The 15,091-nt window shown below is 44.4% G+C and overlaps 1 protein-coding gene and 1 pseudogene across 1 annotated transcript in view; one reads left to right on the forward strand and one right to left on the reverse strand.

Moving 5' to 3' along the window:
* Positions 1–15,091, forward strand: part of LOC124616578 — a 287,115-nt gene that overhangs the window by 49,923 nt on the left and 222,101 nt on the right. The gene's annotated exons all lie outside the window — the stretch shown is intronic.
* LOC124617351 lies at positions 7,614–7,731 on the reverse strand (annotated as a pseudogene).

A 15,091-nucleotide genomic window follows, 5' to 3' on the forward strand; every position in this document is an offset into this window, starting at 1 on the left:
AGCCTACGGAATATCAGACCAGCTGTGTGGCTGGATTGACGAGTTTTTAGCAAACAGAACACAGCATGTTGTTCTCAATGGAGAGCCGTCTACAGACGTTAAAGTAACATCTGGTGTGCCACAGGGGAGTGTTATGGGATCATTGCTTTTCACAATATGTATATATGACCTAGTAGATAGTGTCGTAAGTTCCATGCGGCTTTTCGCGGATGATGCTGTAGTATACAGAGAAGTTGCAGCATTAGAAAATTGTAGCGAAATGCAGGAAGATCTGCAGCGGATAGGCACTTGGTGCAGGGAGTGGCAACTGACCCTTAACATAGACAAATGTAATGTATTGCGAATACATAGAAAGAAGGATCCTTTATTGTATGATTATATGATAGCGGAACAAACACTGGTAGCAGTTACTTCTGTAAAATATCTGGGAGTAGGTGTGCGGAACGATCTGAAGTGGAATGATCATATAAAATTAATTGTTGGTAAGGCGGCAGCCAGGCTGAGATTCATTGGGAGAGTCCTTAGAAAATATAGTCCATGAACAAAGGAGGTGGCTTACAAAACACTCGTTCGACCTATACTTGAGTACTGCTCATCAGTGTGGGATCCGTACCAGATCGGGTTGACGGAGAAGATAGAGAGGATCCAAAGAAGAGCGGCGCGATTCGTCACAGGGTTATTTGGTAAGCGTGATAGCGTTACGGAGATGTTTAGCAAACTCAAGTGGCAGACTCTGCAAGAGAGGCGCTCTGCATCGCGGTGTAGCTTGCTGTCCAGGTTTCGAGATGGTGCGTTTCTGGATGAGGTATCTAATATATTGCTTCCCCCTACTTATACCTTCCGAGGAGATCACGAATGTAATATTAGAGAGATTCGAGCGCGCACGGAGGCTTTGCGGTAGTCGTTCTTCCTGCGAACCATACGCGACTGGAACAGGAAAGGGAGGTAATGACAGTGGCACGTAAAGTGCCCTCCGCCACACACCGTTGGGTGGCTTGCGGAGTATAAATGTAGATGTAGACTCCCCCACAGAGAGGGAAAGCACTCTACCATGGAGCCAGAGCGCGTATCGATAACAAATTATTTCATTTTAGCGTATTAAATGTGGACGGAAAACTTAGAAGTCGATTTTCTTGAGAATTTTTGAGAGTTCCATCGAACTGCTTTGGGAGAGGTGTGTATGTGAGCCGGCCGGAGTGGCCGAGCGGTTAAAGGCGCTACAGTCTGGAACCGCACGACCGCTACGGTCGCAGGTTCGAATCCTGCCTCGGGCATGGATGTGTGTGATGTCCTTAGGTTAATTAGGTTTAAGTAGTTCTAAGTTCTAGGGGACTTATGACCACAGCAGTTGAGTCCCATAGTGCTCAGAGCCATTTGAACCATTTGTGTATGTGAGTTTTGAACTTCACGTACCATAAATATGAAAATCACAAAATTCCATTTGCCGTGTTGTCCCCTTGCTAGAGGTAAAACAGGCAATGTTGTCACCTGTGGAAGCACAATTTAATTCGACTCCTGGTAACATTGATTCATAAATTAATAAACTTTCTGGATTCCTCTTGAAGTACAGGGTACAGTGCACGATGTCTTGGGTGTGTCTCAGTACATGGAAACGCGCCGCCATCTTAACATCGTACACAAATAAAACCCTTGTCATTATAGAAGATCGGACGTGAGCCTCTGTCGAATTTAACAGCTGTCAACTCCCTCGTTTATCTCTGATCGATGTCGGTGCACCAGAATTTTGCATTGAACAGGGTTAAATGACAACTTTATCGCAGTTCACTTTTAATCGAAGTTGGTGCACTCTGCCGTAAGTGTTGTTTGTTATGCGTTACTAGAATAAAAATGAAGGAAAAACACTGTTTTTAAAAATGGTTCAGATGGCTCTGAGCAGTATGAGACTTAAAATCTGAGGTCATCAGTCCCTTAGAAATTAGAACTACTTAAACCTAACTAACCTAAGGACATCACACACATCCATGCCCGGGGTAGGATTCGAACCTGCGACCGTAGTTCAAATGGTTGAAATGGCTCTGAACGCTATGGGACTTAACATCTGAGGTCATCAGTCCCCTAGACCTTAGAACTACTTAAAACCAACTAACCTAAGGGCATCACACACATCATGCCTGAAGCAGGATTCGAACCTGCGGCGGTAGCGGTAACCCGGTTCCAGACTGAAGCGCCTAGAACCGCTCGGTCACACCAACCGGCGCGACCGTAGTGGTCGCGCAGTCCCGGACTGAAGCGCCTAGAATCGCTCGGCCACACCGGCCGGCAGCTGTTTCTAAGTTCACTCACCAAAACAGAAATGTGTAGAGTGATAAAACAGTACCTTGTGGGGCGAACTTTTAGTTCATGGGGCCATAATTCTTATGTACAAGACATACCTAATTGTAAGAGAGAATACAACTTTTATAACACAACAGCGTGTTAAGACAAAATGTATACATGATATTTCACAGTTCCCATTGCGGACATCAAATCAAAAATGTTCACATGTGTGTGGAATCTTATGGGACTTAACTGCTAAGGTCATCAGTCCCTAAGCTTACACACTACTTAACCTAAATTACCCTAAGGACAAACACACACACCCATGCCCGAGGGAGGACTCGAACCTCCGCCGGGACCAGCCGCACAGTCCATGACTACAGCGCCTAGACCGCTCGGCTAATCCCGCGCGGGATTGCTGACATGTAGAAAAGCTTTGATGAGGAACAAATGCCCGGGAATTGAAGAACGGATCACTTACTAATCTGCGTGCTCCACAGCAGACCATATTTCGAATGCTCGTCGTCGGGTTCTCTTCAAACGTGTCCCTCATAGTCCAAAGTGCGGCGTGTCCGTGGAGCACCGTGTTCAACCCTCCTAGCTATGAACGCAGCTGTTGTTGCAAAAAAATGGTTCAAATGGCTCTGAGCACTATGGGACTCAACTGCTGTGGTTATTAGTCCCCTAGAACTTAGAACTAGTTAAACCTAACTAACCTAAGGACATCACAAACATCCATGCCCGAGGCAGGATTCGAACCTGCGACCGTAGCGGTCTTGCGGTTGCAGACTGCAGCGCCTTTAACCGCACGGCCACTTCGGCCGGCGCTGTTGTTGCAGCCGGACGTAAATTGTGATGTCACAATTACACTTCTCAGTGTGTGAGCGTACCGTGAAGCGTGAAATAATTCCCTTCCCAATTAATCATAAATATGGAAATTAATGCTTTCTTCAAATGTGAATGTTGCAAATTATCTTTCAATTATCTTTTCCTGCAAGCTCAACGCTAATCGAGTGTATCTGATACTCGTGGGTGAGACAAGTGATTCAATTAATAAACTCTTTAGATAAATTCAGTGCTTCGCTTTTATCAGCGATCTCTGAACAAAAGTGGCCTTTGTCTTGAGGTGCGTCGGGCTTGAAATGAGAACTGAAAACACTGCGTTGATTCGAATTACCAATTCATTTCCCGTGAATGGCTTGGCTGGTCGTTAGCTGCATACATTTCAAATAATGTCTCAGTTTACATCACAACAACCGCTCACATTATCAAAAAGGTCCACGATTTTTCGCTGAACAGTTGTGTCGCGTCTTCTGGAGGAGGGAAATTCTGCAGTTAAACAGGAAGCGGCCGTGACACAACTTGTAGTTAACGCTTCATGGTGACACACTTAACTTGCAGTGTAGAAGCTAGCCCATGTGTAGGCAGGACAGTAGTGGAATACTTGTGAACTCAAAACACGGTATACTGTCCTAGGCATTAACAGTCCTTCCCGGTTGCGGGCTTTCAAATAACTACGCACCCTCAGACTCAGAGTTGCAATATTAAGAGTTTTGGCTGGTTTCGTTGTCTAGGGGCTGGGATACGTAGTTGCCGCATTACAGGCCAAATACTGCTGAGTCTACAGTATACGATAAGAACACACACATCGACAGGTCGAAGGTTTCTATCACTCGGCAATTGCGAATTATGAAAGTAACATATTAATTTACAAATAAAAGATTGCAGTTAAATAAAATCTGCAGGTACTGTCTTAACGACTATAATTGATGAGTACGATTGTAGAAGTACTTATGAGAATGCGGTATATTTCTGCAAAACACTTATTGGTGTCGATGGTCCAGCAATTAAATAAAATGTAGGTCAAATAACAGCGAAACAATAGATTCCCACTTCACGTAACTACACTACTGGCCATTAAAATTGCCACACCACGAAGACGACGTGCTACAGACGCGAAATTCAACCGACAGGAAGAAGATGCTGTGATATGCAAATGATTAGCTTTTGAGAGCATTCACACAAGGTTGGCGCCGGTGGCGACACCTACAATGTGCTGACCTGAGGAAAGTTTTCAACCGATTTCTCATACACAAACAGCGGTTGACCGATGTTGCCTGGTGAAACGTTGTTGTGATGCCTCGTCTTAGGAGGAGAAATGCGTACCATCACGTTGCCGACTTTGATAAAGGTCGGATTGTAGCCTATCGCGGTTGCGGTTTATCGTATCGCGACATTGCTGCTCGCGTTGGTCGAGATCCAATGACGTCATTTTTTCGAATGAATCCAGGTTCTGTTTACAGCATCACGGCGGTCGCATCCGTGTTTGGCGACATCGCGGTGAACGCACATTGGAAGCGTGTATTCGTCATCGCCATACTGGCCTATCACCCGGCGTTATGGTATGGGGTGCCATTGGTTACACGTCTGGGTCACCTCTTGTTCGCATCGACGGCACTTTCAACAGTGGGCGTTACATTTCAGACGTGTTACGACCCGTGGCTTTACCCTTCATTCGATCCCTGTGAAACCCTACATTTCAGCAGGATAATGCACAACCACATGTTGCAGGTCCTGTCCGAGCCTTTCTAGATACAGAAAATGTTGGACTGCTGCCCCAGCCAGCACATTCTCCAGATCTCTCACCAACTGAAAACGTCTGGTCAATGGTGGCCGAGCAACTGGCTCGTCACAATACGCCAGTCACTACTCTTGATGAACTGTGGTATCATGTTGAAGCTGCATGGGCAGCTGTACCTGTACTCGCCATCCAAACTCTGTTTGACTCAATGGCCAGGCGTATCAAGGCCGTTATTACGGCCAGAGGTGGTTGTTCTGGGTACTGATTTCGCAGGATCTACGCACCCAAATTGCGTGAAAATGTAATCACATGTCAGTTCTAGTACAATATATTTGTCTAACGAATACCCGTTTATCATCTGCATTTCTTCTTGGTGTAGCAATTTTAATGGCCAGTAGTGTAGTTATGGACACCAACTTAGCTCGCGAGATATTCACTTCCAATCGCGTACTACGTCTTCACTGTAGAAACCATGGAAATTTCAGAAGTTTACAAGTCGGCGCTCCGAAGTATTTCTATCTCTCGCGACCACGCGCAAACCGCTTCACTCTCCCTGTCTTTCCTGCGACTCCCGTCCGTCGCGCCGTCGGGTCCAGGCACTTCCGTGTCCTGTCCCGTACTGCCCTGAAATCCCTTCCATTCACTTCGGTAGTCGTCTCCCTTAGTAACGATTGGCTAGAGCGCTCCCTTCACGTCTCTAAGCTAACGTACACTCACAAACATAAACACTTTCGAAATACTGGATTCACATTTTAATAACTTGAAATTAAATAAATATTCCTACGACTGGACCATAAACACGCTCTAACACACATTATTACATACATAAACAAATTAAATATACATTGGTTCAAATGGCTCTGAGCACTATGGGACTCAACTGCTGAGGTCATTAGTCCCCTAGAACTTAGAACTAGTTAAACCTAACTAACCTAAGGACATCACAAACATCCATGTCCGAGGCAGGATTCGAACCTGCGACCGTAGCGGTCTTGCGGTTCCAGACTGCAGCGCCTTTAACCGCACGGCCACTTCGGCCGGTCTAAATATACATAATCGAAGGAACTGCAAGCCTAACGTCTCTGTGCTTTCTAAAACACAGTAAATATTTGACCAATTTCGTCATGAATAGTATGTATAAATAGAGACATAGACGAATAAATATATTTATAAGCATGCTACTACCGTTTTTTCGTGTAACTATGGAGTACTTATGGCCTGACGCGATCGATAGTAATCGGCCACTTTGATCTCCAATAACTCATGTAGTATTCAAGTTACATGCCTGTAATTCATACCAATTTAGGTGTACACTAATAGCTTTCTAAAGACACGTAGATCGACGAAATCGGATGAACCGTTTAGATTTTGTAAATTTGTTGCTTGGTGTTACTTGTGTAATTTACAGTCAAATAGTAAAGTTTAAACTAATAAAGATATTGAAAATCTGATTACACCATCAGAATCGTCGTGCAAATAATGGTAATGTACGAGTTTCCTTTTGAGGTATCATGATTCATCTGGCTATTGTTAATTTCTATACGGTGAAATGTCTGCCGTTAAGGTTTCACAAAGTCCGCCATCTTCTGCGCTCTCGGCTTACAAGTCTCTTTCATCGACACAACATCGTCGTCGTCACAGCGGAATTCCCGGCCACGCGGCTGGACCATGCCCTGGGGCTACCCCTCTCGTCCGGCTAACGTTCGGCACCAAGCCTTTGCTGCCGGGCCCCGGCTGGCCGATTTGCCGCCCCAACTCCGAACGTATAATATCTCCAGGGCGCCACAGCTCGCCCGTTACCTCACGCGGTACACGTTGACACACCCACTCTGCAGTAGGCTTCACAGACCATGACGAACACCACTGAGCACGGTCTGCCACAAATTTCTGCGAACTGAAAAGCGTACCTAGACAATGAGCCATAGCGGTGATGCTGTGAAGCTTCCTGGGGACGTTAGCTACAGCATTTGCCGTAGTTTAACCACTGTGGCTGGCCTCAGACGAGCCTAATACACTGTGCAGCGCAATTAAAGGATAACTTTTTCGATACCCCATAGTTACTTTCCATTGCAACGTAAGTTTTGAGTGCTATTGACAAGGGATTTCAAATTGATTCCGTATTTCTAGATTTCCGAAAGGCTTTTGACACTTCACTACACAAGCAGCTTGTAGTGAAATTGCGTGCTTATGGAATGTCTTCTCAGTTATGTGACTAGATTCGTGATTTCCTGTCAGAGAGGTCATAGTTAGTAGTAGCTGACGGAAAGTCATGCGGTAAAACAGAAGAGATTTCTCAAGTTCCCCATAGTAGGGTCATAGTCCCTCTGCTGTTCCTTATCTATATAAACAATTTAGGTGGCAATCTGAGCAGCCGTCTTAGGTTGTTTGAACATGAAATTGTCGTATATCGACTAGTAAAGTCATTAGAAGATCAAAACAAATTGAAAAACGATTTAGAAAGCTATCTGTGTGTGGTGCAAAAATTAGCAGTTGACCCTAAATAAGGACACGTGTGAGGTCATCCACATGGGTGCTAAAAAAACTCTCTCTCCTCCCGAACAGGCCATGAAGGCCCAACGGACCGACCGGCCGCCGTGTCATCCTCAGAACACAGGCGTCACCTCATGCGAATATGGAGGGGCATGTGGTCAGCACACCACTCTCCCGGCCGTATGTCAGTTTCCGAGACCGGAGCTGCTACTTCTCAATCAAGCAGCACCTCTGTTTGCCTCAGAAGGGCCGAGTGCACCCCGCTTGCCAACAAAGCTCGGCCGACCGGATGGTCACCCATCCAAGTACTAGCCCAGCCCAACAGCGCTTAACTTCGGTGAGCTGACGGGAACCGGTGTTAACACTGCGGCAAGGCCGGTGGCCTGAGTGCTAAAAGGAATCCGTTAAACTTCGGTTACAGGACAAATCAGTCAAATCTAAAGACCGTAAATTCAACTAAATACCTAGGAATTACAATTACAAACAACTTACATTGGAAAGAACACATAGAAAATGTTGTGAGCAAGGCTAACCAAAGATTACGTTTTATTAGCAGGACACTTAGAAAATGTAACAGATCTACTAAAGAGACTGTCTACATTACGGTTGTCCGTTCTCTTTTAGAATACTGCTGCGCGGTGTGGGATCCTTACCAGATAAGACTGACGGAGCACAACGCGAAATAGGCGACAGTGTGTCACTGAAATGATACAGGATTTGTGATGGACATCATTAAAACAAAGGCGTTCTCATTGCGGCGGAATCTTTTCATGAAATTTCGATCAACAACTAACTCCTCCGAACGCAAAAATGTTTTGTTGACACTGACCTACATAGGGAGAAACGATTATCTTAACAAAATAAGAGAAATCAGAACTCGCACGGACAGATAGAGGTGTTCCTTTTTTCCGCGCTCTGTACGGGATTGGAATAATAGGGAATTACTGTGAAGGTGGTCGAATGAACCCTCTGCCAGGCACTTAAATGTGATATGCAGAGTATCCTTGTAGATGTAGATATCAGTTCCAAATTTGGCTCAAGGGTGTCTACAACCTTCCTCTTTAATGGTGCAAAAACGTGGAGTGCTGAAGCAGCAAAGCGTGCTTATGACGTTTTACGATTTTTTCCACCCTTTGTTTTCTGCCCTCCTGTGGTGGGATCACAGAGAGATGCAAAATTGATACATATGTGAATAAAATGGCAAAGGGTCCCTCTAACCCCCAGTTCGGCAATACTGTCGGTTACTAAAATGTAAACTTTCACGGCCGGAAATATCATGTCCATTATAATTATCCGGGCTGTTATGCCGTGGTCGGTTGATGAATTCTGAGGTGATTCCCAACGTTTCGTCTCCGACTGCGGGAGACATCTTCAAGGGGGGCCGTAGCTTGATGGAAGGTCCAACACACACACTGGCTCGCTACTGACTGCCGCTAAATTCCGTGTCCGCGCGCCCCCGCGCCGCGGCGTGACGTCCCGTGTTTTGAAAACGTCAGTGCAATTGGTCGCATTCAGTTTACTATGGAGGAGGAGGTAGACGGCAAACTATATTTCCTCGATGTGCTTGTGTTTAGAAACGAAAATGGTAGTTTGGGCCACTCAGTGTACCGCAAACCCACGCATACGGACCGTTATTTGCACCGGGATTCGAACCACCGCCCACAACAGAAGCGGGGTGTTATCAAGACGCTAGCGGACAGCTAGAAATATTTGTGAACCTGAGTTGCTCGACGCTGAGATGGAACATCTCCACAATGCACTAACGAAGAACGGATATTCGTCCGCCGAAATAAAACGTGCGTTGAGGCAGCCACGCAGAAATCATACTGACGTACAGGCTACTGCAAAATCTAAGGTTTTCCTGCCGTTTGTTAAAAATGTAACGGAAAGAATAGGGAGGATCTTGACGAAGCGGAATATTACCGTAATTTACAAGCCCACCAGGAAGATACAGGAATACCTTAGGCCTGCCAAGGACGCTCGCAAACCATTGGAAAAATCTGGAGTGTATAGGATCCCATGCAGCTGTGGTGATGTTTATGTGGGTACCACCAAAAGAACTGTTTCTAAACGTTTGGAAGAGCACAAGGGAAATTGTAGAAGAGGAGAAACGGAACGATCAGCTGTTGCGGAGCATGCTTTCCAGCCAGGGAACCACAATATTCGTTTCGAGGAGACGCAAGTACTAGCGGCCACGAGCGGATACTACGAAAGGCTCTACAGGGAGGCAATCGAAATCGCTAAACACCCAAATAATTTCAACCGAAAGGAGGAGGGCGTCAAATTAAACGGTATATGGATGCCGGTGTTAAAGATGATGTGTACCACTCGTCCACTACTGGGTGATGGCAACGGCGATCGACGGCGACGGACAGCAGCCAATTGCACTGACGTTTTCAAAACACGTGACGTCACGCCGCGGCGCGGGGGCGCGCGGACACGGAATTTAGCGGCAGTCAGTAGCGAGCCAGCGTGTGTGTTGGACCTTCCATCAAGCTACGGACCCCCTTGAAGATGTCTCCCGCAGTCGGAGACGAAACGTTGGGAATCACCTCAGAATTCATCAACCGACCACGGCATAACAGCCCGGATAATTATAATGGACATAATACTGTCAGTGCCACCAGCTCACGTTTGTTGAACAGTTTAAAAATGTACCTGCACAGAGAAAACCCGCGAGATACTTGTTGTTGCTTGCTACTAGGCATGTCAGAACAGAGATATGTTAAGTGGTTGCCTACCAGCAGGAGCATAGGACTCTCGTCACGGGTTTGCTCTGTAGAGGTATATTTTTAAACTGCACAACAAGCGTGGGCTGGGGTGTTGCCGAGCTGGGCGTTTAGAGGGAACAGTTTGGACTTTTATTCACGCATGTTTCAATACCGCACCCCTCAGTGATCACGTCACAGGAGGGCGCAAAACAGGAGGGCTGAAAAAGCGTGAGCATACTTTGTTGCTTCGGATCGCGTTCAAATTTCGTCGAATGGCTTTGAGTGGTCCCTTTTGGCTCCACGCTGTACACCAGACCAAAAACGGCCATCTCGCATTGCAATACAAAGCGGTGTGATTACGTCCAGTGAGGTTGCTGGCCCTCGATGTCTTTAGAGAAGGATTGAATCGTCTGCCGGGAACCAGTGGTGTCAAAGGTTGTTAAGAACGTGTTCCTGGTGCTCATCACACTGTGAACTGTCGTTTTCACCCGCAAAATGTGTGTGAACCAACGCCTCTAGCGAAGGGATGGATGCGTTGACATGCTTTATGTCATCCCGTGAGGGCTTCTAGTGTCGATATTCGGAGCGGTGGTGTCCCTGAAATGTTTTTCTCGGCCACACTTACGAAAATCGCTGGGCGATCCGTTCTGTCCTCCGTCCCGAAGGCGTCAAGAGAAGGGGTGAAATGTGGGTAAGAGGGTGGCGCTGGGAAGGAGTGTGGTGGTATGTGGTGCCAATGTGACATTATAAATCCTTCTTACACCTTATATGAACTTCTGAGCTGTGGGTTTTCTTTCCGCATGGCGTCGACACGTTGCTGCTTGATGCGGTGGCGAGTGTGACATCGCAGGGCGCTACGCTTTTGAAGCATTAAAAAGGAAGCCAAATGTCTAACTTATACGTCGTAATGGGAAATAATTACGGCATTTCGAAAAAGTGATTCTTTAACTCTATTGCGCAATGTATTCGCCTGGTAGTGCCAACCTTGGAACTCGCGATGCGAGTTAAAGATGACACCACATGAACGATACCGAATAGTCAAAGCGTAATACCACTGGAAAAAGGCGAAACTGATTGTAAAAAGCACTGCAGTCTAGTGCACATTTTTAGAACAAAATACGTACGAACTGTCTGCAAAGATAGAACTAATCTCTGACTGTGTGTGTGTGTGTGTGTGTGTGTGTGTGTGTGTGTGTGTGTGTGTGTGTGTGTGCGCGCGCGCTACGAACTATACTCTGGAACGGACTACATAGGCGTGACTTTTAACCCGCGTACTGTTTATAATATGTGTGTGCCCACTAGATTATTCTAGAAACGCCCAGCTCGGCAACACCCCAGCCCACGCTTGTTGTGCAGTTTAAAAATATGCCTCTACAGAGCAAACCTGTGACGAAAGTGTATGTTTTTATGAACAGAAAAATCTAAGGGCAAGAATACATACAAAATATATGTTAAATAATCGTAGTTACCAGAATATGACACGTCTAAAAGATTGTCTACATTGTGTAATTTTTTGATTTTGTATCAAACGCATTTATTTTTCGCGAAATTTACTACATTATCGTAATATAAAGGTGGCTATTTACCTAATGAACAGTACGTTACAGTATGGAACAATTTAAATAAAATTTCAAGTTTTTGAAAGTATATGTGCTATTTGTTATTACTTAAGCGACTTAAATGATGGCGAATTACAAATTCCATTTACTTTTCTCTATTTTAATGTTAAATTGGTAGGTCGACTATCTGTATGGGATCTCAAGTTCACGAGTAGTTTGAGGAAAATATAATAGCTGAAAATGCTCCAATGTATAGCGAAGTTCCATAAAAACCATGTGTTGCATGTTTTAGAAACGTGGTATCGAATGATTCACTTTGTCTAACCGGCCTAAACCTCACTTTTTTACAAGCGAAAGGTCTGAAAGTGGTCGGAACTTGAAACTTATTTTGTAGCTAAATGATGCGTTTCTGGACATGGATACGCATCAAAACTTTATCTACCAAGTCCCCTCTACAGTCCCGAGATGCCTGTAGTAGGCATTGTGGAACACCTTCTATAATACTAAAGTCTACGTGGCTGTTGAATAGCTATCAGTTTAAGGCAGATTTAATGAATAGTTGTCCTCCAATTCATGTAAACTCCACATGATCTTACCGCTACCATTTCAAAATGTAATTTTACGACTGTTCATTGTACCCATTGAAATCTCTCTCCCCCTCTAGCCGGCCGGAGTGGCCGTGCGGTTCTAGGCGCTACAGTTTGGAACCGCGAGACCGCTACGGTCGCAGGTTCGAATCCTGCCTCGAGCATGGATGTGTGTGATGTCCTTAGATTAGTTAGGTTTAAGTAGTTCTAAGTTCTAGGGGACTGATGACCTCAGAAGTTGAGTCGCATAGTGCTCAGAGCCATTTAAACCATTTTTCTCCCCCTCTTTTCCTTATTTTGGTCTCAAAACCTCATTGATATCTTTGTTCTTGATTTGACCTAATATTTTTCGCAAGGTTTTTCATTCTGTCTTTTCCAAATTTTATGTTGCCATTTTTCTTTGAGATAAAAATAATGTTTCCAATCCAGAAAGCTTTCGTCATAATTTAGTGTCTTTAGAAAACAATTTTTGCGGTACAGATTTATCACTTTCGTGTATACTCTTTACATTTTTTGAGCTTTGATTTTAACTGCTTTTTTCACTTTTTGTGTTCATATTTTCACGCAGATATTTAAAGTTGTCTGTTTTCTTCATGTTCTGATACCGATTTTTTAATTCTGCCTTCATTTGTCATGTTTTCTGTCTTTCAAACGACATTTGTAGACCTACGTTTTCAGCTATTTCCTTCAGAAGTTCTAATCTTTTCTTTGCATTCGCTTATGTTCCGTCTGTTATCAATTGATTGTCTGCAAATCCCAAACAATTTAATACTTTTTTCGATCTACCCAACTGAACCTAGTTAACTTTTTGATTGTCTTCCTCTATATTCCTTTCTGTAATAAGATTTTTAAGCATACAAGTGAATAACAATGGTGACAAACTGTCTGCGTGTCTGGCTCCTGATGCAGTTTCGAAGCGACTAGAAGTTTTTCCAAGAAATTTAACCTTAGATACCGCATTCGTAAGAATCTGTTTAGTTATTTCTATAGTTTTCCTATCTACTGCAAATTCCTTCAAGGTTTGGGGAGGGAATCTTTGTCTATTGAGTGATAAGATCTTTTGAAATCAGTAAAAATGAGCACTGTCTTTTTATTTAATATTTTTCGTATACTTAATCATTTGTTTAAGGTTAGGATTTTCTGTGGGTGGGATATATTCCTCCTAAATTCGGCTTGATACTCTCCAATTTGTTTATCTAACTGAGGATTTAACATGTCGAGAAGAGCATTCGATAAGTTTTATATTCTGACTGTTTCAATAAAATTTCTCTGTAATTATTTATATTGTGTTTTATGACTTAACTTCGAAGGTTTGTGATTTTAAAAGTGTTTCTCATTTTACAAGTATGGCACTAGGGTAAAAAAAAAAAAAAAAGGAAAATGATGGCCGCGTGGCCCACACTATCACTAGCTCTCGGCTAACACCTGTACCTTGCTCAATTTTTTGAGCCGAGTTGACAGTTGACACCCCGGCATAGATTTTACTTGTATTGACACTGAACGTTGTTTTGCAAGTTTTAAGTTTTGGTGAGTGAAGCTTTTAAAATTCTCTAACTTTTTAATTTTTTTTTCATACGTTGTAGCATAATAATGTTTAACGGACACCTGTCTTTCTTATGTTCCTTTAATGTTAGTCACAGATGTGATGATGGCAGTAGCTGAAACAAGGTTACAAATGAAGCCATGTATTACTCGGTATAGACGGCTTTATTCACAAATTATATGCCCTGACAGCAGACTCCTTGGGGAAATTTATTTCCTTTATTAATATGTTATCGACTATGTATGGTGCACAAACTACACACTTTGTTGACGGAAATTATGCCCGCGAAATAGGTACGTTAGCGATCGTCGAAGATAAGCAGAGGAAATCGCTAAGAATGCTGTGAGCGCGTCGACGGTATGAACAACGAATTGTTGTCGGGACATTAGTTAAAATTTTGCTCTGGTCTTCCTCCGGAGTATTAATTCCGGCGTAGCGCAGGAAATCGCCTCGGCTCGACAATTTTTATTGTGCGAGTTGCTTCTCTTGTGTGTATTAATATGCACTAATGCTCCCTTCTGCACATGCCAGGACGACGACAGTTCGAACCCGCGGCCGGCCCTGTGGCCAAGCGTTTCTAGGCGCTTTAGTCAAGAACCGCGCTGCTGCTGCGGTCGCAGGTTCGAATCCTGCCTCGGGCATGGATGTGTGTGATGTACTTAGGTTAGTTAGGTTTAAGTATTTCTAAGTCTAGGGGACTGATGGCCTCATATGTTAAGTCCCATAGTGCTCAGAGCCATTTGATTTGATTTTTACCTAAATCGCTTCAAGCAAATGCCGTGATCGTTCGTTTGAAAGGGCACGGCCGACTTCCTTCCTCATCCTTCTCTAACCCGATGGGACCGATGACCTTGCTGTTTGGGCCCCCTCTCCCAAATCAACCAACCAACTACATTCCAGCCATATTGCCCTGTCTGTAATGTAAACTGTACTGATATGCGAGGGAACCAGCCTGTGACGTGGACGCGACGTACACTCTTCTTAACACTATGCCGTCCGGCGACACCACAGTCGTGTCTTACTAGAAATAGCGGTCAACGGCCGGCAACACCACAGTGGTGTCGTGAGCATAGCATCGAGCAGTGACCGGCGACAAAACTTTAGTGTCTTTTACATTCTATTGGTGTTTCGTTTAGGTAACAATAAGTTACACACGTGAACAAGTTTTTTGTTTTTATAAGTACTTGTGCTCTTTCATCAGGTCGACGAAAGAGACGATACGATTATTTACGATGAATGCGCGGACGTGTTGTCTGATATTCCGGACGACTTGGCCGATTGGGAAGAAGATACTGGATATAAAAAAAATTGAAGTGAAGCAGAATCGTCGGAAGACAGTGAAA

The sequence above is a fragment of the Schistocerca americana genome, chromosome 5 (genome assembly GCF_021461395.2).
Source record: "Schistocerca americana isolate TAMUIC-IGC-003095 chromosome 5, iqSchAmer2.1, whole genome shotgun sequence".
Classification (NCBI taxonomy): domain Eukaryota; kingdom Metazoa; phylum Arthropoda; class Insecta; order Orthoptera; family Acrididae; genus Schistocerca; species Schistocerca americana.